The 22,666-nt window shown below is 54.6% G+C and overlaps 1 protein-coding gene and 1 long non-coding RNA gene across 2 annotated transcripts in view; one reads left to right on the top strand and one right to left on the bottom strand.

Annotated features, from left to right (window-relative positions):
* The window catches only part of KCNJ12 (potassium inwardly rectifying channel subfamily J member 12), a 40,062-nt gene that overhangs the window by 6,410 nt on the left and 10,986 nt on the right, over positions 1-22,666 (bottom strand). The window contains exon 2 of the mRNA XM_026005664.2: positions 1,847-1,968. The gene's annotated coding sequence lies outside the window, so the exon portion shown is untranslated. The remainder of the gene's footprint in view (positions 1-1,846; positions 1,969-22,666) is intronic.
* Positions 11,744-20,649, top strand: LOC140594740 (uncharacterized). The gene is made up of 2 exons (XR_011995956.1): positions 11,744-12,184; positions 16,126-20,649. It is a non-coding gene; the product is annotated as an uncharacterized lncRNA (long non-coding RNA).

Here is a 22,666-nt window from a genome sequence, read left to right as displayed (position 1 = left end):
AGAACCTCTCGCGTGTCCTGGGAAGGCCTCGGAGCCTGTCCTCATCTAGTACATACCCAGCAGGTTTCGCAAAAGTGCCTAAAGGCTCCCATCTTTACTTTGTAGGCAGGGAGAAGGGCTCCCCCGTTAGGTCACATAGCATCACATAGCAGGACGTGAGAGGCAGGCCTGGCCTGGCCCGCAGAGCGCACCGCAGCGGGGCAAGCACCTCACCGGCAGTGGGGAGCCCCGAATCCCCCTCCCCTCCCCAATGCACAGACCGCTTTTGCCCACAGCACACAGCGCAGCCTACACGCATTCGGGGTCAGCACCGCACAGCTCTTCTGTGCCAAACCCATGCTAGGTGCAAGGACAGAAACAGTCACAATAAGTTAGTGTGACGCCGGATGTGGTGGGTGTGCCGCCCGCAGCCCAGGCCTTCCCCACTCCTGGGTGCTCATTTCCAGCCACTACTGACCCTAGTCTCTGCCCGAAAGCTCTCTCTGGCCACTGGTATACACTCTGCTCATGCACTGGACAGGCAGGGAACTAATGCCCCCAGAACAACCTTCCTGGAGGGGGCAGCTCCCAGCCCCTGACAGCCATACTCTGGGGTGCCTGTTCTAGCCTATCTCCCCAGACCCTAGCCTTGCCTCCGGGATGTCCCACAGCACCATGTGGCCAACATGGCTCCTCTTCTTCTCCCAAGCCTCTTTACCTCCCCCTCCTTCCCCTCATCCTCGCCTTTCTCACCCTCTTCTTCCTTTCTTCCTTGTCCCTCCTTCCATCCCCCTCCTCGGACCTCCTCCTCCCCCTTTCCCTCCTCATAGAGTCTTTTGGTAACCTGGTCACTTCCCCAGTTGCCTGAGCTGCCAGAAACCTGGTCTCCTCTCTCTCCTTCAGCCTTCATATCCACTCCGTCACCAGATCCTGCCTGTGTGGTTTGTCTCCTGAACTGCCAAAGCTGTCCACCATTTGCTCACCCACATCCTCCTTCCAGTTCAGGCCACTCCTGTCTTGATATACCAACAGGCCTCTAAGGGCTTGTGCTCTGGTGACCCTCTGTCGCATGTGGTCCAACTCCCAAATCATACCTAATGTGAAGGCTTAGAATCCTCCCACTTGTCAGGAATCATCTGAAGGCCACCATTGCCACAGAGCCCTTTTGGATCCTCTGGCCCTGGGCTTTTCCTGTTATGACCAGAAGCCCCTTCTACCTGGTATAAGAGTTGACCTTGCCCAGGCCGCATTTCTGGCCAACCTCAGAGGCCTACACAGGCTGGTACAGGCCTAGCCCAGAGAGGACACCCAGGAAACGCTCATTGTCCAGATAAAAGGCTGAGGGACTATGCAGCGGAATAGCAGATGGATGAGGAGCACGACGGAACAGTGCATGAGGTGACACATATAAATACAGATGGGTGGTGGTATGCATGATGAAGACATGGCAGATGGATGAGTGGATAGGTGGGAAACAGAAAGATGAATGACTTAAGTCGATAGAAAATCATTCGATGGTTTGGGTGCATGAAGAGATGGATAGATGGATGGACAGGTGGGTGGGCAAACAGACGGATGACTAGATGGATGGCTGGTGGAGGGAAGGACAGATGGGTACTTGGGTGCATGGATGAATGGCTGGGATGGTGAGTGAATGGTTGGGAAATGCGTGAATATGTGGAAGTGAAGATGGCTAGGTGGGTCGGGGAAATGAGTGGACAGGTAGATGGCAGACACATGGGAGGATATGCGGAACTAGTGGATGGACAATGGGTGAATGAGAGGCTGGAGAGGTAAATGGACAGAGGAGTATTTAGTTGAGTGGATGGCTAGATGGGTAGATGCACATCAGTGACCTTCATCTTACCTCTTGAATCCTATCTTCTAAGTAACAGTGCTGAGCAGGCAAGTGGCTGTCTTCAAGGCTGTGTCAGCAGCAGCTTCCATTTCCTGTACCCCAGCTGGAGAGGAATCGGTCACTAGAAGACCCTAAAGTCAACAGAGCAAAGCCAAATTACTATAGATGGTACTGCTCTCCTCAAAAGCAAGGGTTCAAAAGTCTGAAATTTCCACCTGAACCCCCACTTCTGCAGCTTCCCTCAGGGTCCCATGGGAGGTGGAAGAGGCCTCCAGCCCACACCTCTGATACCCACACCTTCACAACTTGGAGTACCTACCAATTGTCAGTACCTACCCACGGTGGTGGGTGTTTTACAGAGATTAGCTCATGTCATCCTCACAACAACCCCACTTGGTTGGAACAATTGTTGGTCGCATTCCAGAGAGGTGGGTAATGCGGCAGAGGAACTCAGGTCTCTATCATACTATACTCCTAGCCACCACCTGCGGAGCCTACCCAATGCAAACCCCAGGGTTCAAGTGTGGATGGACAGAAGGACAGACAGATGGATGGATGAATTATGGATGGATGGGGTGGGTGGATTATGGGTAGGGGAGTGGGTGTGTGGTTGGGTAAGTGGGTGGATTACCAATGGGTGGGTAGGTGGATTATGGATGGATGGATGATGGATGGATGGGTGGGTGATGGATAGTGGGTAGAGAGATGAGCAGGTAAATGGATGGATGGATGAAGTGGTTGAGTGAGCGGGAGAGATGAATAGACAGATGAGTGGACAGGTGGGTAAATGGCTATATGGATGAGTGCATGTCAGTAGCTTCTCAGAGACTTGCCTTGGGCATTCGTGCATCCTGGGTGGTCCCAGCAAACCACAAACATCATTTTCCCACTGTCAAAGGAGCCCCCTACTTTTCCCCCAGTATGCTGTGTGGCGGGGAAGGGGCTCCATGAATTCCCAGAGGCAAGCCGACTTGCCTGGCCCTTCTCACCTTCCCCCACCTCCCAGCCTCTGAGATCATGGGCCCCACCCCGTCACAGCTGAGCTGGCTGTAATCCACAGTCGCACTGGCTTTTCTGGCTGGGATCAAGGAACTGTGGGTGAGTCAGCCCCACATCATAAGCCTCCTGGGGCAGGTGACAGCCGTGGGTTTAGAGGCACACAGACCTAGGTTCAAGTCCACTGCCTGTCACAAGCTGTGTGACCTTGGCTGACTCACTTCTCCCTTCTGGGCGTCTGCTTACTCCATAAGGGAATGTCCTGCTGGTCCTTCTTCACCTTCCAGACTCTCATCTCAACTGGAACAGAGTCCCAGTTCTCAGCCCCCCACTTCCCTGTCCCCTCAACTGGGACAGAGTCCCAGTTCTCAGCCCCCCACTTCCCTGTCCCTCATCATGCCCTAAGCAGATGCCACAGGTCTGCAGGGTGCATCTCTTAGCCCTCATAATTTTAAAGTGGTGGGGAGATTGAGCCTTAGGGCAGCTCCACTGTAGAAGCACGTCACACAGCTGGGAATCTCCATGGCTAGGACCTGTGCCCAAGTCCTTGATCTTATGCCCTGCCCCTGAAATGGGCTTATACCGTGCCCAGCCCTGAGGGCTTAGCTCCTGGCTTCGTTTATTCCAGCCCTCACAGCCCCACTTTGAAGGAGCGATGCCTCTCCTGGCTGGCCACACAGGGAAATTGGGGCTCAGGGAAGCTAAGTCACTTGCCCTGGGTCACCCTGAGCTGGAACTCCAAAAAAGGAGATGTCACAGGGCAATGGGAGCCAAAGAAGTTTATAGGGAGAAGGATGTGAGACAGCCTGCCCTCCCCACTTCCTGTTGGTCACCTGTCACCTGACCTGCCCAGGCTCTCTTCCCCTTGCTCCTGATGCCCTAGCTCCTAAAGGGGCTCTCTCCAGACCACAAATCCAGCCACATTTGTTCTCACCTGTGAGGTGGGCAAAATCAGCTCCACTCTACAAGGAAACAGAGGCCCAGAGCAGAGGAGTGACTTGCCCGAGGTCACAAAGCTGCACTGGGGTTAAGTGGCAGCTGTGACACAAGAACCCAGGTCTCTGGACACCCCGTCCAATGCTGCCCCCGCCACCCCGGGATGGCCACAGCAGCCCATGATATGAATTCCAACCCCTGAAGATCACCAAATGCCTCCTGGGGCACGGGGCACAGTCCTGCCTGGGAGAGGTGGGGTGGGGGCCCGAGGCTCCCACATAACGCAGGAGCGGCCGAGCCCAGACAGGCCAGACTGGCCCTCAGACTCCCGCCAAGTGAGGGCAGGGCCGCCGGACACCGAGGCTCCCCCACTAGCCCTGCCCGTGCCAGTCTGTCAGCCAGCGCTGGGGCCGACACCGCCCGGGGCCAGGGCCAGGCATTTCCCCTTCCTGACGCCGGGCTTCCTCCTCCACAAAACGGGCGGATGCCGCCTGCCCCGGCCGCCGAGGAATTCGGAGGCTCAGGCTCTGGGCACAGGGCCTGGACCCGAAGGGCCCTGCGGGGGGGCAGCCGGCGACACACAGGCCTCCTGGAGGGGGCTCCGAGGGGGCAGCGAGCCCCGGGCCCTCGTCAAGGGCCTGGCTGACCCCCGCGCACGAAGGGCCCTTCCCGGGCCTCAGCCTCGTTCCCAAAGTCCGAAGAGCCCGCGACCTCGGGGAGCCGGCCCGAGAGTGAAGGCAGGGCCCGCCCGCGCAGCCGGGGCGATGCCGGGGCCCCTCGGGTGTCCCCGGCGCCCAAGTGGGATTCCGGCAGGGCTGGAACGCGGCACACACCCCTGCGGCCCCCCGCGGTCCCACGTGATCCTCCCGAACGCCTCCCAACAGGCACCGAAGGGAGCACGGACCTGGCGCACACGGAGCCTGCCGCCGCTCCCCTGGCCTGGGGTGCCCGGGGCGGGCTGACAGCCACTAGCCGCCGCGGCCCAGTGACAGGGGCGGGACACACGGCTCCCGGGCACAGGCTGTGCCAAATGCCCAGGAAGAGTGGACATCTGCCTTCTGGGCCCCAAGGTGAAGCTGGGGCAAGAGGTTCTGGCCCCCAGGACGGACGACAGTTCGTGCCAGACACTGGGGAATGTTTCAGAGGGTATTTTTATCTTGAGAACATCCTTCTACAGCAGGTGAGGACTGGAGGGAGACAGGGTGTCCTTGGCCCCGAGCCCCTAGGAGCAGCAGAGGACAGAGGCCCCTGGGCACTCTCTCCTAGAGTGGCCATTATAGACACTGCTCCATCCCCAGTGTCCTATCCCAGGGGCACGCAGAACCTAGAAGGTCTTAGGGGCTTCACAGGACCCCAGCTCTGCTCCCGCCCACTGTGTGATCTGGGGCAGGTGTCTGCCCTCTCTGGGCCTCCCTCTTGCCGCCAATCTTTGCTGAGGGCCTGCCACAGGCAAAGTCCTCGGACCCCAGGGGAGAGTCAACCCAGTCACGGTGCAGGGGGGCTTCCTGGAGGAAGCAGCAGGAGAAACCCCGGGGGGAGCACTCAAGAGTCCCACTGAGGCTCTGCTCCTTACACACTGGGGTTTGGACAAGGCTCTCTCCATCTCTGAGCCTCCCGGTTCCTATCTAAAACCCCGGGGGCTGGCCCTTGCTAGCCCAACACTCCAGATCCTGTGTGACTGAGATGTTGGGGCCACGCTGTAACACAGAAGAAGACACGGAGGACCTGAGAGGTGCCGGATATCATATTAATGACCTTGGACTGGATCTGAGGGCAATGAGGTGCCAGAAGGATATGTGAAAGTATGAGCTCTGGGGAAATATGGCCTGGGTTCAAATCCTATCTCTGTGCCTTCCTGTGTGACCTGGGGCAAGTCCTATAACCTTTCTGAGCCCATCTTCTCACCTGTAAAATGGGATTAATAATAGTTTCCACCTCATGCAAGTATTGAGCAAGTGAATACAGGGAGGCTGCCCAGCTGGAAATTTCCTGGTTCCCCCCCCCCCACTGCCATCATCACATTATCTGATCCCCAACTCACTTTAGAGAGGGGGCATAGGCTCCAGGCAGGCAGGAAGGAACAGAGGGAAAGAATGGGAAGGAACCCCAGGGGGAGGATCCCAGTGAGCAAAGGCACCATGGCCTCTATTCTTACAGCTGTAATTTTTCAACTTACAACTTAATTGGACTCTCAGAGATTTCTTTTTAAAATTTTTATAAAGTTTTTAAAAAAATTTATTTAGTTGAGAGAGAGAGTGGGTGAGAGAGACAACGTGAGTAAGGGGAGAAGCAGAGGGAGAGGGAGAAGCAGACTCCCCGCTGAGCAGGGGGCCCTATGTGAGACTCCATCCCAGGATCCTGGGATCATGACCTGAGCCAAAGGCAGATGCTCAACCACTGAGCCACCCAGGCATCCCTTAGACATTGCTTAAGCACTCAGCATGTGACAAGAAACCGCCTGGGACAAAGAAGACTGTGAAAATAAAAGGCAGAAAATTCACCAACACAAAAATATTTATGATGTTGCTTATCAAAACCTATCACAAGCAAAAAGGTAAATGAAAATGTGTTATAAAAAGGACTGTTGTAAAAAAAAAAAAAGGACTGTTGTGCTTAATACAGAAAGAGTTCTTATAAATCAACAACAGAAAAGGACGCGATAGGAATATTAGAGTGCTAGAGTTGGGCTCTCCGCTGAGGATCATGTGACCCCCAGTGACTGATGACTCAGGAATGTGCATACCTCACAACCTCAACGTGAGATGGCCCCTCCCAGTGGAATGCCTTGAGCTGCCTTCCAGAACTCAATGCATCCTTCAAGCTCCAAGGATACTTCCTCTATAAAGCCTTCCAAGATTTCCCCCGGCTCCCCTGTTGCTCCTTGCTGAGTCCTCCAATGTCTCGGGCCCTGGAACAGAGTGCCTGACTTTGGCTGAATACCTGGCACCGCATTAGAGAATGTTCCAGGTGGAATAACACAAACATTTTTGACAGAGGAGTAAATAAGGCACAGAGAGAGCATGGCCATGTCCAAGGTTACCATCCACGAGCTGAGCCAGGTGTCTTGCCTCTGGTCCCTCTGTGCTCCAGCCACCTCTTCCCTGATGAGCCCTCCAGACCTGCCTTGACCCCATCAGGGAAAAGGCTCCACCTTGGGAGCCATATTTCTTCCTAACAGGCTCATGTGGCGCTTGTCCAGGATAAAGCTGGGCAAATCAGAGCCTGAGACCCTGGCCTCAGTCCCCCAGTGACCCTAATGATCTGCTGAGGGGCACACAGAGACAGTTGTCTTTCTTCCCCCTTTTTTGCCTCCTTATTTGGTAAATGTAGCTTTATTTGGGGAATAGAAAATGCCCTGGGGGGGGGGTGCTGATAGACCTCTGAGGGGCCTGGGGTTCCTTCTGGCATGGGCAGGAGGCTAAGCTCTAAGAGGAGGAGTCCAGAAAAGAGAAGGCTTTCTAGAGGGACCAGCATTTCACCCCAGCTTAGGCCTGGGAGCTCTACCAAGGCCCCAGGCCTTCACATGCTCACCACAATGGCGCTTAACAGTTATGCACTCAGTCAGTCAGCAGGTATCTGCTGAGCCTCTGCGAGATGCAGATAGGGTGCCTGGGGCAACCCCCAGTGATTCCAGAGGCAGGGTGGGCAGTATCCTGGAGGTTTTTCAGCTTGCCTGAAGGACAACTGTGACACTTGACTTGAGACCTGCAGAAGGAGAGCATCTGTGAACTCCTGGAAGTGGGAACAGCGACAGTGAAGACACGGAGTCTGGAATGTTGCTCCATGTGTTCAAGGACCCGGAGGGAGAGTGGCGGGGCTGGAGTTGAGTGTGCCAGGGAGAGGGGAGGAAGTAAGAGGGGACAGGATCAACTCAGAAAGAGAGAACACCTGGTGGGGACACATAGCCCTCTGGATGCATGAGAGCCCCTGGGCCCCTTCTTCCTCACTGCCAGTGGCAGTAATAGCCCATGCCCCAGAAATGGTGCACAGAGGAAATGCTTCCCACCTCCTTGCCTTGCCACATGCCAGACCCTCTGCCCAATGTCTTCTCTTCCTTACCTTCCCTCAAACTCCTACACATCCTTCAACACCCACTTCAAAGTCTCCACCCCTTGTGCTTCCCTCTATCTTCGGTCAGACCATGCTGGGTGGCAATTACATACGCCTCTCAGTCTCCCCCACCAGGCCAGGGGCCCTCTGAGGCCAGGGCCCGGGTCTGACTGCCCCGAGCATGGGGCCAGGTTCTGGAAAAGACTAAGGAGGGCAATGGGGACTGAGCCTCAGGAGGCCCCTCCTGAATCTGCCACTGTGACCCAGGACTACCCTTGTGCCAGCACTGCAAGACAGCAGGCAATATCTGCAGTCCATCCCAAGACCACTTCCGTCAGAACTTGTCATGGGATATTGCCCCGTCTGGCCTCAGTTTCCCCATCTGCCAAACGAGAGGTTCTTCTGGGTGTTATTCATTTTGTCTCAGGGAGAAGACTGTGGCCTGAATGGGAGTTGCCCACCTCCTTCCCCACTAACTGCTCCAAGCAGTGCAGCCCTGCAGGGAGCAGGGGCCTGGCTGTCATCATCAGAGCCCCCTCTGAGCTCCAGGCAAGCCAACAGAACAGGAAATATCAGCTCTCTGCCATGTCAGCATGGGGGCTCCAGGCCAAGCCTTGGGGTGCTGGGGGGTCCTCCTACCCCTCATGAGACCCTGCTGGGAAACATCACAATACCTGCCTCCCCAGAACAGCCAGGTAGGTGGGGCTGAAGATGCAGGGAACCCTTTCTCCCTGCCACGGCCACGCAAACTGAAGCAGAGATCACAGCATTGGCCACCTGTGTTGCTCCCCAAACCCTCATGAGGCCTGCCCAAGGACATGAGAAGCAAAACAAATGAGGGGAAAGACGGGGGTCGAGGGGTCTGGAGGACTCTGCGGGGTGGGGGCAGGGCTATGTGGTCCCTGCCACACCAAGCACATTCTGGTAAGTTCCATGTTGTGGCCCAAAACTGAAATCCAGGGCTCTCCGAACTTGATGGGAGAAACACTTTTCCCCTTTTCTCTCTGCAAAATGTACCGCTCCCTCTGTGACAAGTGGAGGCAGCAGAGCCCAGCTGCCTGGCGCCCTGCGCAGGGGGTACTCGGGCCTCCCTCCGCTAGGTCTTGCTATCCAAAGTGTTATTAGGCAACAGCATGCTAGTTGCTGTAGCACCCGTTCCAACATCACGCGTCAATCAATAGTTCAGGTTTCGGGTTTCCTCTGTGGTCCTGTGTGGGTTCGCTCACGCATACAAATATATTATCCTGAGCGAGTGGGCGTCAAGGCACCCCCAGCCAGCCAGACTGTGCATCAGGCACGCCCAACACTGTGACATACACTACTATAATGCATGGGGTCAGTCCTCTTGACAGAGGCCAGAGATGGGCTCAGAGAGGGCAAGCACCTTGTCCACGGCCACACAGCTGGTCCCGAGCAGAGGGGATGGGAATCCAGGACTTCCAGGGACATGGGAACAGAGAGTCTGGACTTGACCACACCAGCCTGGCCCTAAAGTCTCTAGGAGAAACCACAGTGTCCCAAGGGTCTCAGGACCACCTCCCACAGCGAAACTTCCCTGGCCGTGTGCTGCTGTCTGCCTCTCCCTCATAGCCAACTAGTGCTGCGGGGAGGCAGGGGCTGCTTGAGAGCCCAGGGCTGCTGGGGCAGGGGACTGGTGCCCAACCCATTCGGCTCTGGCTGTGCTGTGTGACCTTGAGCCACTGGTCCTCTCCTCGCCTGTGTCCAAGAGGATAAAGTATGTTTGCGGGCATTTGTCCTGGAGCAGGATGTGTGAACATCAGGTTTCTGTCCAAGGCAAGTGGGACAGCCACTGAGAACTCCAGGAAAAACTTTCTCATATCTGAAGCTTTTATTTAGCACCTACTGTATGTGCCTCTCAACACTACTTGGAGACACTGCCTGGATGTCCTGCCCCTAGAAGAATCAGAGTCAGAGAGAATACCCAGCACACCAAAGCCACAGGCCAGCCAGTCCTGGAAAGCTGTCTCCTCCTCAGGCTAGGTATCCTGGAGAGGTCATGTGTATCCAGTGGGGGAGGTGGGGTATGTGGCCAGAAGCAAGGAGGATGGTGAAGCTACTTCGTACCTCCCTTCTCACGTCAGCATTTGACAGCTGGAGGGAGATGTTGGGGGGCTGTAGATTCTTCCCACACTCTGTCCCTGCCCGTTCCAGCTTGCCCTGCCTCCAGCTTTAAGATACATAATTATAGGATTAATCTTTGCCTCCATTTCCATATCGGTTAAACAGGCCTAATTTTATTGCCTGCCTGATACAATTGGTGGGGAATTAATAGAGTTAAACTGTGCACAGGGCCCAGATCAGGGGTCCAGCACCCAGTAGGTGCTCACATGAGGCATATCCTTACATGGACATAAGGTCTGGGGTATGGGTGCATGTTTTTCTAGAAGGATCAGTGATGTGTAGGCACCTGACCTCCCTTTACATTTCCCCTTGAGTGAAGGATTTGGGAGCAGGAAATTTATTTGGGAAGTGATCCCGGGATTGAGGAAATACAGGGGAAGGATGGCAGCAAGTTGGAGGGGTGCTGATGAATGAGTCCCTGCCAAGGGAACCCAGGCTCCAGCCCACTGGTGCCTTGGCTATCTCCCCCAGGGGGCAAAGATGATCCCAGAGGGGTCTGTAGTGTTGTGGGAAGGAGGAGTTGCAGTGGTCTGACGGTGTCTACCCCACCAAGGGGTACAGGGCCTGGGAGGCAAGGGGAGCTGGGGGAGGAGTGACTAGGAGGTGTTAATTCCCAGGGCTGCAACTGTAGGCAGCTCTGGTGACCTGAGGAGGCACTCCTGCAGAGTTAGCATGTGCACAGAAGTGGGAGATAGGAAGTGGACAGTCCCGGGAGCTTGTGTCTCACGCACGGCACTGCACACATGCGTGTAGTGTGCACGGCTCTGTGTGCCCCTGCTCCTCTGCAGGGGCACACAGGTGCCTGTGCAGTCTACTGTGTGTTGTGCACTGCACACACACACACACACACACGGGGCTGTGCTTTCCCAAGGACAGATCTGTGCTGCCGTTTGTGCTGGGGTTGGACACCACAGTATAGGTTCCTGTGTGTCTGCTCTTGCACACAGCTGTGTGTGTGTGTGTGTGTGTGTGTGTATTTTATATATAATGTTTAAGCTTTGTGAGGCGTGGCACAGACATGCATGTCTGCTCAGGGCAGGTGCACATGCACGCACTACAGTCCGTCACCCAACCCTGGTTGGCAGTGGTCATGGGATGGCAGAGATGGCCTGGTCACCTTGGCAACAGGGCAGGAGCCTGCTAAGCTGGGACAGCCTTGGTTCAAAGTAAAAAAAAAAAAAAAAAAAAAAAAAAAAAACCAAACCCCTGCAAAGAGGCTGGGGGAAAGAAAAGGAGCTGGAGGGCTGGGAGGGGGCAAAGCTCAGCCCCTACCCCCCGGCTCTGCTCACAGCTCCCCCACCCCCACTGGGTCCAGGGTCCAGTCGCTGAGCTAGCTGAGCGCTGCCGGAGCCGAGGCGCAGGTCCAGGGCCCCATACCTGGCCCAGCTTGCTAAGTATCCCCCATGTAGGGCCCCCCCCACCCCAGGACAGCAAGCCGGGACCAGGTGGGGCCATAGGCCCTGAGGGCCAGAAATGGGAGCCCACGCCCAGATCACCGAGCCCCAGAAGAGGGCGCCCGAGGGAGACACTAGGCACTTTGCAAACCGGGGACACTGGGCCGGGCCCACACACAAGTCACCCTCTCTGGACAATTAGTGCGCTAATTGCACGCGCTGCCCCCCAGCCAGGCCATTAGCCCAGATCCTGCGATGACTTATTCATGAGCCCCTATAGCTGCTGCGCAGCCCGCCGGCAGGGACGGCGCCTCGCCTCGCCTCCCCTCCCTTCCCCTCCCCTCCCCTCCCCTCCCCGCCAAGCGCCGCTGCGGCTATAAATACTCCCAGCGAGGGGCGGGCAGGAACCGCGCCCATGTGCTCCCCGCGGCCGCCCAGGCCCAAGAACCCCCACAGCGGCGGCCAACGGGGGCCCTCAGGCAGGACGAGTCCCAGGTCCCCTTCACCCCGCAGGGCGCCGGCCTTGTGAGCCGGGGCAGGACGGGGCAGGACCGGGCTTTATCCCGCCCGCCCGCTGTGTCCTCACCAGGCCTCACAGGAAAGGGCCGCGCTTATCCTCATGTGACCGCTTACCTAGGCCACACTCTGCCGGCGGCACGGGCCGCCCCACTGGCAGGCAGCCCCGGCCGGACATTTGGCCTCCCTGGGTCCCAGAGCAGCCCCTGAGCAGCCTGTGCCGAGACCTCGGGCGGGGGACCCAGCCCTCTGCACCTCGGCAGACCCTGTCACAAGCGACCCTTACCAACCTACACAGAAGCCAGTGCCCGAGGTAGGTACTCGCATGAGCCCTGTTCTACAGGTAAGCACATGGGGCTCAGAGAAGTGACGTGACTTGCTCAGGGTCAATGGCCGGGAATGGAAGCCAGATGACCTTGAATGATCAGTGCTCTAATCCAGGCCTTGGGTGAGCCCACTGAGGTGTCTGGGGAGCAGCCCCTGGGAAAATGAGGATGGCCCAGTACAGTCAGTGCCCACTGCCATCTGAAGCCACAGCCATGCAGGGTCCCCTCACCTGCCAGGGGGTGGCCCTACCTCAATGCCCAGAAGCCAAGGGGAGGCCTAGGTTGGCTGGCTCTCCTAACTCCAGCTGTCAACACAATGGCAGGTGTGAAGGACCCTCGAATCAGAGTGCTACCCTCTTGTCATCGTCCTCATAGAGAAGGAGCCCCCATGCAGCCAGATAGGCCAGGCCTCATCAACGTTGGGCTGGGGAATTCTGGAACCCCCCTGACCACTCCCAGGGCATCCCCTAACCCCCAGCTTTCCTGGAGACCCATGGAAGCGGAGCTGGCTAGAATCCCAAATCCTGCCAGACAGATTGGCCCTATTTTCAGGCCTCTCAGCATCCTCATCTGTAAGATGGGCTCTGATGTGCCTCTGAGGCCTGGAGTGGGCATGTGAGGACTTGGTAGACAGCACAAGGCCCGCCTGCAGTGATCACCCAGCAAGTGGCCACCATGCATTCACATTATTTGCAAAGCCCAAGGTAGTGCACCTGTTTGAATCCAGACTGCACAAGCTTTCCAGTAGGCCAGCTCTGGGTTCAAATTCCAGCTCTGTGACTCCCTGGCTACGTATCTGGGGCACCTGGCTGCCCCTCTCTGAGCCTCGGTTTCCTGCCTGTCAACTGAGGATGTCACTCCTTCCCCATAGGACCATGGGCACAAAGCAAGCCCAGGTGTGTACAGCACTCATCTCTGACCTTGGCAAGCACTTGGGAGGCAACCAGCCCCTCACTCCCATTTCAACTCCAAGGCCAGGGCAGCAGGCACCTCCGAGCAACCCCTGGCCATTATCTGCCTGTTAGGGACCCAGTGAGGCCAGCATGCCAGACTCAGCAGGGACAAAGGACAGCAAGACTGTGGCCCAACTGGGGAGCAGAAAGAGTCCCAGGCTGGCCATGGACGTCCAGGGCCCAGAGAGGGCAGGCTGTGTGTGGGCCACACACAGGACAATGCCGGGGTAGGAGGAGAGTCCCACCCACCCTGCCCAAACTGAAGCCACAACACCCCTGCTCGCTCCCTGGTCCAGTCCATGGCCCCTGCCTGAGCACTGACCATGTTCAAACTGCTCTGTCCCTCAGATGTGGTGAGGCTTTGGCCAGGTGATTCAGCACTCTGGGCCTCAGTTTCCCCCTCTGTAACACAGAGGTAACAAGAGGGGATTGCTGTGATGACAAATGAGTTCATAAAGAAGCATTATTATCACTATCACCATGATTAGCAGCAGCAGTATTTCTGTGCCAGGCACTGGGGGTATGGAGGGAAGAGGCCCATGGACCCCAGCACTGATCACACTGTGTTCATGGCCTCTGTGCCCGCTGGCCAGTTCCAGGGGTCCTCAAGCATCTTCAGGCATCCCTTGGCTATGGCCCCAGCAGGGCCAAGAAAGAGTTTCTGGAAACAAAATGACTTGAAATTTTCTGACAGTTGATCTCTGGACATAGTGAACCCCCAGCAGATCCCATCTCCATAGGCCTTTACCCAGGCTGTCCCCCTAACCCTCAGAGTGCCCACCTCCTGGCTGACCTCTGGCTTGTCCCTCAGGCTCCCGGACTGGGTTTGGGGACTCCCCTAACCCTCTGTAGTTCTTGGGTTTCTCTTTGAGATAGCCCTGACCACACCAGGCACCCCTTCCCTTATCCTCAGCCTCAAGCTGACCTTCTAGTCCTTGATGCATATCTGGAACCACCCAGCACAGGGCCAGGCACAGAGTAAGGGCTCCGTGTCTGCGTTCAGAACAACAATGATCTACAATGAGAGTTCATGTTTACTGAGCATGTACTACACCCCAGACCCTCTCTGCGTGGACAAGCACAACAGAGTCCTCTGAGGTAGATACTATAATTTTCCAGAAGAGAAACTGAGACCCAGGGAGATGGCCTGAGAACACTGGAGACTTTATGTGGGCCACAGCCCGGATCCAGATTCCCCTCTCTGCTCCAGCCCATGGGGTGGCAAGAGAGACCAGCACTCATGACCAGCAGTGCCCCTTGGTGACCCCTCAGAGCCTGCAGAAGCATCCTTCTGCAAAGACGGGCCTTTGGCACTCAGTGTGGGGATGGGACAGAGGAGGAGTAGGGCGCACGGGTTGGCCTCAGACCCAAAAGGCCGACCTGTGGAGGCCAGGCCTCTGTGGCCTCATCTGAGACAAGTCTGGTGCGGGAGGCAGAGTAGGCACTTGGCAATCAGCTGGTGAAGGAGAGGGTGGAGGGACCTCACGGCCTCAGACCTGCTGGCCTCCCTCCACTCCAGCTTCCACCAGCCAGGGGCAGGTCAGCCCAGATGGGAGTCCCAAAGGCAAGGAGCGACTCGGGCTCCTGGACACGAGGCAGGGCAGCATGGGGCGGGGGCAAGCAGGCCTGGCCCTGGGAGCAGCCCACAACATAAGGGTGGGCCGTGTGCACCCTTGACGCTGGGCTTCGGAGGGCTGCTCTGTGAGCCAGGGCCAGACCCTGAGACTGGGGCTCAGAGGAGCACTGGGCACCCCAGAAACTCCCTTCAACCTCTCTGAACCTCACGTCCTCATCCAGAAATGGGGATGACAAGGGTAAGGCATCCTCTGGCGTTATCATGTGAAAGCAGAGTGTCAACACCCGTAAAGCTCTGAGGCAGGAGAAGCTTCTAGGGGATGGCCTTTCCAGAGACCCAGGAGCCTGCAGCTTCTCTCCAGCTGCGGTGGAGGGTGGGCGACAGGTGAGCAGAGAACCCAGGAGGTGGGGCACTGCAGGTACCAGGACACAGGGAGCAGTGGCAGAGTGATGGCCCGGGGGAAAATAACAACCCAGCCCTGGCCTGGAGGCAGCCTCAGCCCCTCCCCAGAAAGCAGGGGGGCTGGGCAAGAGGGGCAGAAGTTATGGAGGGTCAGAGCAGGTGGGATGGGGCCCCAGGCAGGGCCACGAGCCACGCCCACCCATGCTGTCCCCATGAGGTCACACCGTCTTCACTTGTCACAGCACACACATCTCTCACATCTGCTTACAAACCTCAGGCATCCGCCCTCTATGTGCTCAGGGCCCCCACAACGCACGCACAGCCTTGCACCCCCCATCTCTAACGCCCACAGCCACTGCCCCAAAACTGGCCCCATCACTGTGGGCCACAACCATCTCTACTGTCTGCCACTCGGGCAGTCTGGCCTCGTTGACACAGCTGGTCCCAGGTCCCACGCTCAGAGCCCCTTGCCTGGGCTCCATCTCCCGAGGATGACGGGTTGTAAGGAGGGGAAGAAGCAGAGAGGAGGGTAGGGGCCCGTGCACCACCCCCCCAATCCCAACAGTCCCAGCAGCCCAAGCCAAGGGGAGCCAGGTGGCTGGGACCCCCTCCAAACCCAGCCTCCAGGCACAGGCCTGGTGGGGGGCTCCTGCCGGATCCTCAGCGCTGACAGGCTGATTAAGGGGTGGGAGATCAGCTGGGCCTGTGCCTCCTGCCTCAGCAGCTGCAGCCTGGGGAGGAGGCAGGCAGCCGGAGGGGGCTCCCCCCTGGGAGGTGGTCTCCGTCTCCTGCCTGCCTCTCCACCCCCACATCGGCAGGCAGAGCCACCCTCCACCAGGGAGCCCTGCCTGCGGGACTAGGCACTGCCGAACCCACATGTGTCCCTGACCCCCAAGTGGGCATAGGCTGCGCACCTACTGTATGCAAGGCCTGTGGGAACTCCTGGACACAGGGCCCTGCTAGGACCTTGAACTTATTGTTCCCATTTTGCACACAGGGTGACTGAGGCTCCAAAAAGTGGCATGCCTGGACTGTTTCCTGCAGAAGGCGCTCTCTCAGGAAGAGAGAGGGGATGGGCAGCCTTCGGGACACGCTCCCCCCCTCCCCGTGAAGGCCACACACCTGGCACTCTCCACAAACTGCCCTGGGACACCCTAAGGACAGCCCTGAGGCGAGACCAGCATGCCTGCACCTGCGCTCTGATGAGGAGCCTGGACGGTGGCCGAGCCAGGAAGCAGTCCTGCCAGAAGGTGGAGCGGTGGCTGGCCCTCCCCTCCTAAGGGCACCAACAGCCCTGCCTGGAGTTGTGGGGGCTCGTGGGGCAGGGGCAAAGGTTCAAGAGAAGGTAGGAGCTGGGTTCTGGGGTTCTGGCTATGGGGAGTCAGAGGTGCCCACAGACACGCAGGGCAGATGCTGTTGGGCAGGGAAGTGGCTGAGCCTGGCTGTGGATGGCAGGCAGGGACTAGAGACAAAACCGGGAGCTGGCTGCAGGGACAGCTGAGGCCTGTGTGGGGAAGGAGAGTGCATCCTAGCAAGCGGACTTCGAGTGCTGGGGTAGGTGTTGAGCCACACAAGCCTTTCTGGGGGATTAAGGGCTCTGATCCCAGACAGCACTGATGGTGAGCAGGACGGACTGTGGAGGTGGGGGGACACAGGTGACCTGAACCTGAGTAGTTTTCACTACCATCATAGGCATAAAGATCCGAGATGAAGGCCAAGAGGTGAAGCTGGGGAAAACAACTGGGGACATAACCTGTGAGGAATTTTAGGGTTACAGAGAGCAAAGAAATGAGCTGAAGCTGGTGTGGTGGGGGTGGAGGGCGGTGGCGGTCGAAAGAGGGTGTTTTTAATGTTGGAAGATACTACATCCTCAGAAACATAAACACAGGGTTGCCATCTGACCCAGCAGTTCCGCTCCTAGGTAGGAACTGAAAACCAGTGTTCACACAAACATGACTGTTCACAGCAGCACTACTCACAATAGCCAAAGGGAGACACAGCCCAAACACCCACCAACTGCTGAAGGACACAAAAACTGTGGTAGATCCATCAATGGAATGTCATTCAGCCATAAAATGAATCAAGTCCCAATCCAAGACACGGATGAGCCTCAGAAACAGTTTGCTAAGTGCACGAAGCCAGACACAGAAGGCAGCATGCTGTACGATTCTACGCGTATGAGTGTCCAGAGTCAGTACACACGCAGAGAGACAGTAGACCCGTGGTCACCAGGGCTGGGAGGCTGGAGAGCAAGTTCATGGGCATGGAGCTTCCTCTTGCCATGAGAATGTTTTGCAACAAGATGAGATACTAGTTGCACAACAGTGTGAAGGTACCAGGTGCCACTGAATGGCTCGCTTTAAACTGTTGACTTTACGTCATGTGAATTCTACTTCAAAAAAAAAATTGTCAGGCTTTTAGTTGGGCTCAAATCTCTTTCGTGTGACTCTTCAAAAACAGAGGCAAGCCTAACTCCTCACACCCACTCAGTGGGGCTACGGCCACAGACCAGAGAGTGGGAAAGAAACACTCACTGTCGTAAGAAAGGAAGAAACAGTACCAGAACTCTGCATGGACGCCAGGCCACCCACCCACGCCCCCTCACTCATGCTGCTCCAGCCATGCTGGTCCTCGAACCTGGTAAGTATCAGCCACCTTTGGCCTCTCTCTGGGCCCCCTTCCCTCAGATATCCTCCTGGCCCCTCCCTGACTCCAGGAAGGTCCTGATCAGATGTCCCCCTCCTTCTCATATGTTCCGTGGCCCATGCTCAGTTGCCCATAGACGTGTGAAGGCAGGGCCTTGGCATCTAAGACTCTTTTCCATGACTATTTTTAAGAGAAGTTTTAGGTTCACAATAAAATTGAGCAGAAGGTCCAGAGATTTCCCCATATACCCCGTGTACCCACACATGCACAGCCTCCCCATTATCTAACATCACTCACCAGAGTGGGGCATTTGTTATAACTGAGGAACTTCCGCCGACACATCATAATCATCTAAAGTCCACAGTTTACCTAAGGCTAACTCTTGCCACTGTCCTTTCTGCGGGTTTGGACCATGTATAATGGCTTGTATCCATCATCATGGTATCATACAGAATAGTTTCACTGTCCGAAAAATCCTCTGCCCTCTGCCTATTCATCTCCCTTCTCTACCCAGGAGAAGACAACCACTGACCTTTTTACTGTCCCCATGCTTTTGCCTTTTCCAGAATGTCACGTAGTTGGAACCATACAGCACATAGCTTTTTTCAGACTGCCTTCTTTCACTCAGGAATCTGCACTTAAAGTTCCTCCGTAGACATGGCTTGAGAGCTAATTTCTTTTTATTGCTGAGTAGACATGGCTTGAGAGCTAATTTCTTTTTATTGCTGAATAATATTCCATTGTCCGGGTGGACCGGACTTGATTTATCCATTTGCCTACTGAAGAACATCTTGGTCGCTTCCAAGTTTTGGCAATCATGAATAAAGTGATCATGAATAAAACAACGGCATACAAGTTTTTGTGCAGAGTTAGTTTTGAACTTTGGTGGGTAAATACCAGTAAGTGTGGTATGGTGATAGTATGTTTTGTGTTTAAGAAACCATCAAACTGCCTTCCAAAGAGATTGTGCTGGTTTGCATTCCCACCAGCAATTAAAATTCCTGTTGCTCCTTGTCCTCGCCTGCTTTTGGTGTTGCCAGTGTCCTGGATTTTGGCCATTCTAAAAGGTCTGTAGTGGCACCCCATTGGTTTAATTTGCATGTCCCTAACAACATATAATGTGGAGTGTCTTCTCACATGTTACTTGCCATCCATACATCTTTGCTGAGGTGTCCGTTTGGGTCTTTGGCCCATTTTTTGATTAGGTTGTTTCCTACTGCTGAGTTTTAAGACTTCTTTGTACATTTCAGAGAACAGCCCTTTATCAAATGTGTCTTTTGCCAATATTTTCTCCCAATCCATGGCTTGTCTTCTCATTCTCTGGATAGTCTTTCCCAGAGCATAAGGTTTTCATTTTAATGAAGTCCAGCTTGTCAGTCATTTCGTTCATGGATCGTGTCATGGATGGTGTATCTAAGAAGGCATCACCAGACCCAAAGTCATCTAGGTTTTCTCTTATGTTACCTGCCAGGAGTTTAATAGTTTCGCATTTTACATTTAGATCTATGATCCAATGTGAGTTAATTTTTGCGAAGGGTGTAAAGTGAGGTTGGTGTTAGATTCATATATATATATGTGAATATATAGATTCATACAGCTATGTATCTATATAGCTATATGGACGTCTAGTTCTTCCACTACCATTTATTAAAAAAGACTATCCTTGCTCCATTGTATGGCCTTTGTTCCTTTGTCAAAGATGGGTTGACAATATTTATAGGGGACTATTTCTGGGTTCCCTATTCTGTTCCATTGATCCATTCATCTCATCTTGTGTCAATACCACACTCTCTTGATATCTGTAGTTTTACAGATAGTCTTGAAGTCATGTAGTGTCAGTCCTCCAACGCTGTTCGTCTTCAATATTATGTGATCTCATCAGGGTCTTTTGCTTCTCCATATAACTTTTTTTTTTTAAGATTTTATTTATTCATTCATAGAGATGCAGAGAGAGAGAGAGAGGCAGAGACACAGGCAGAGGGAGAAGCAGGCTCCATGCAGAGAGCCCAACGCAGGACCGATCCAGGGTCTCCAGGATCACGCCATGGGCTGCAGGCGGCGCTAAACCGCTGTGCCACCGGGGCTGCCCTCCATATAACTTTAATTAGTTTGTTGACATCCATAAATTGACTTGGTATTTTGATTGGGATTGCACTGATTCTATAGATCAGATGGGGAAGCAATGACATCCTGACAATATTGAGACATAGAATATCTCTCCATTTATGTGGTTCTTTGGTTTCCTTCATCAGGGTGTTGTAGTTCCCCTCTTAAAGAGGTTGTATATATCTTGTTAGACTTATACCTAAGTATTTCATTTTGGGGAGGGCTAATGGCATTGTTGGGGGGATTTTTGTTGTTGCTGTTGTTGTTTTTAGTAGACTCCTCACCCAGCATGGAGTCCAATGCGGGGCTTGAATTCATGACCTTGAAATCAAGACCTGAGCTGGGATCAAGAGTCAGACACTGAACCAACTGAGCAAGCTAGGCCCCCCAATGCTGTTGTTGTTGCTTTAAGATTTTATTTGAGAGAGAAAAAGAGAGCACGAGCCATGCGGAAGGGCAGAGGGAGAGGGAGAAGCAGACTCCCCACTGAGAAGAGAATCTGACACAGGGCTGGATCCCAGGATCACGACCTGAACCACATGCAGACGCTCAACTGACTGAGCCACCCAGGCACCCAGTTTGTGTTTTTAATTTCAAATTCCACTTGTTCATTGCTGGTATACAAGAAAGCAATTGACATTTGTACATTAACTTTCTATCCTGCAACATTGCTAACATTGCTTATTTGTTCCAGTTTTTTTCTGTTCTTTCAGATTTTCTAAATACACAACCATGTCATATGTGAACAAAGAGTTTCATCTTTCTTCCCAATTTGTAGATCTTTTATTTCCTTTTCTCACCTAATTGCATTAACAAGGACTTCCAGTATGATGCTAAAAAGCAGTGGTGAAACGGGATATCCTTGCCTTGTACCTGATCTTAGTGGGAAAGCTCAAAGTTTCTCATCGTTAAGTACGATGTTAGCTATAGGGTTTTTTTTTTTTTTAGCTAGTCTTTATCAAGTCGAGAAAGCTCCCCTCTATTCCTAGTTTGCTGAGGGTTTTTTTTTTTTTTAAGATTTTATTTATTCATAGAGACAGAGAGAGAGAGAGGCAGAGACACAGGCAGAGGGAGAAGCAGGCTCCATGCAGAGAGCTCGATGTGGGACTCAATCCAGGGTCTCCAGGATCACGCCCTGGGCTGCAGGCAGCACTAAACCGCTGTGCCACCGGGGCTGCTGAGAGTTGTTACCATGAATGGGTGCTGTCAGGAATTTGTTCTGTCCCCGGGAGTGTCCTAGTACTTGGAGAAAGTGCTGGCCTATAGTGGGCCAGTCATGACTGCCTTTGGAAGACACAGGTGCAGTGTGGAAAAGTGTCTAGCAGAGAGGGAGATTCACCACAGTAAGAGATCTTGGGTAGGTGAGTGGGGTGGGGGCCCAGTGGACAAGGCAGGATAACGCTCCATCTACAGAAAAGAGAGGAGGGCATGCTAAGGGCCACCGGTGCCAGGACATGGCTAGCTGTGGGGGGGAAGCAAGTAGAAGTTCTCTTCTTAGATGGCTGAAGTTCCAGGACCTCGGAGTGGAAGGCAGGATCCCAGAACGGAGGAGAAAGGTTCTGGAACAGAGAAGATGGGAATAGGGCCTGGGAGGCTAATTGGCCACCCCAAGCAACAGAGGGCTGAAACTGGACTCAGGGCTTTGTGACCTTTCAGTTTTTCTCCCTGTGAGTCTAGAAAGGGTAGAACAGGCCCAGGAGGCAGGTGGCAAAAGACCTCTCTGCCCTTGCCCATGCCTAGAGCCCCAGGGATGTCTCTGAAGGGCTCTCTAAAGTCTCACTGGCTGGAAACTCACCGTGGGAGGCCTTGGTGCCACTGCAGTCTCCTGTGGGGCGTGGAGCTAAGAGACCCCTCCCTGGGTGCCTGTTCTGCTCTGTCACCCCCAACATCCCCATGCTCTGCAGAAACTCCTATTCGGACCACATGGATTAATTTATCTCTCAATCCACAGTTAAATGAATGAGCGAGGGGATCCCTGGGTGGCGCAGCAGTTTAGCGCCTGCCTTTGGCCTAGGGCGCGATTCTGGAGACCCAGGATCGAATCCCACATCGGGCTCCCGGTGCATGGAGCCTGCTTCTCCCTCTGCTTGTGTCTCTGCCTCTCTCTCTCTCTCTCTCTCTCTCTCTCTGTGACTATCATAAATAAATAAATTTTTTAAAAATTTTTAAAAAAATAAAATAAATGAACGAGCGAATGAACGAATGATCGACAGCTCCCTTCATCTGCACAAGTGACAAACCCGCTGCCGCATCACCCCCTGGGGCATCAAACAATATTTATGGCCAGGTCTGCGGACAGCCTGATGTGCCCACCCTCCACATCCACACATGCACAAAACTCAGCCTTGGGCAAGGGGCAGGGCTCCAGGGCTATGGGGCCATGAGCGGATATAAGTTCCATCTCTGTCTAAGAAATGGATCAAGGGGAGGAACCCCCACCCTGAGATCTTTAGCAATACCTTGACCTAAATCTTTCCCCTGAGTGAGCCTCCCAACACACAGTAGGTGCTCAAACAATGATCTTATTCCAGTCTCGTGGGGCCTAACAATGGGGGAGACTGGGCCAGCCCCACATTCTGTGGTTGAGGTCACAGGGGATGGACAACAGGTCACTTGGTGTGGGCGTCTGCTCTGGCAGTCCCTCGCCCTCTTTGGGTCTCCATTTCTCCACCTGCAAAATGGACAGAACTCTAGGAACCTTCCATCATCTAGAATCCTGAAATAGTTTTAATATGTGGCACACACATTCATAGTTTAAGTGGGGTAGACTTTGCCCCATTTCTCAG

This window comes from Vulpes vulpes, chromosome 12 (assembly GCF_048418805.1).
Source record: "Vulpes vulpes isolate BD-2025 chromosome 12, VulVul3, whole genome shotgun sequence".
NCBI lineage: Eukaryota > Metazoa > Chordata > Mammalia > Carnivora > Canidae > Vulpes > Vulpes vulpes.
This window is presented reverse-complemented; position numbering and strand designations above follow the sequence as displayed.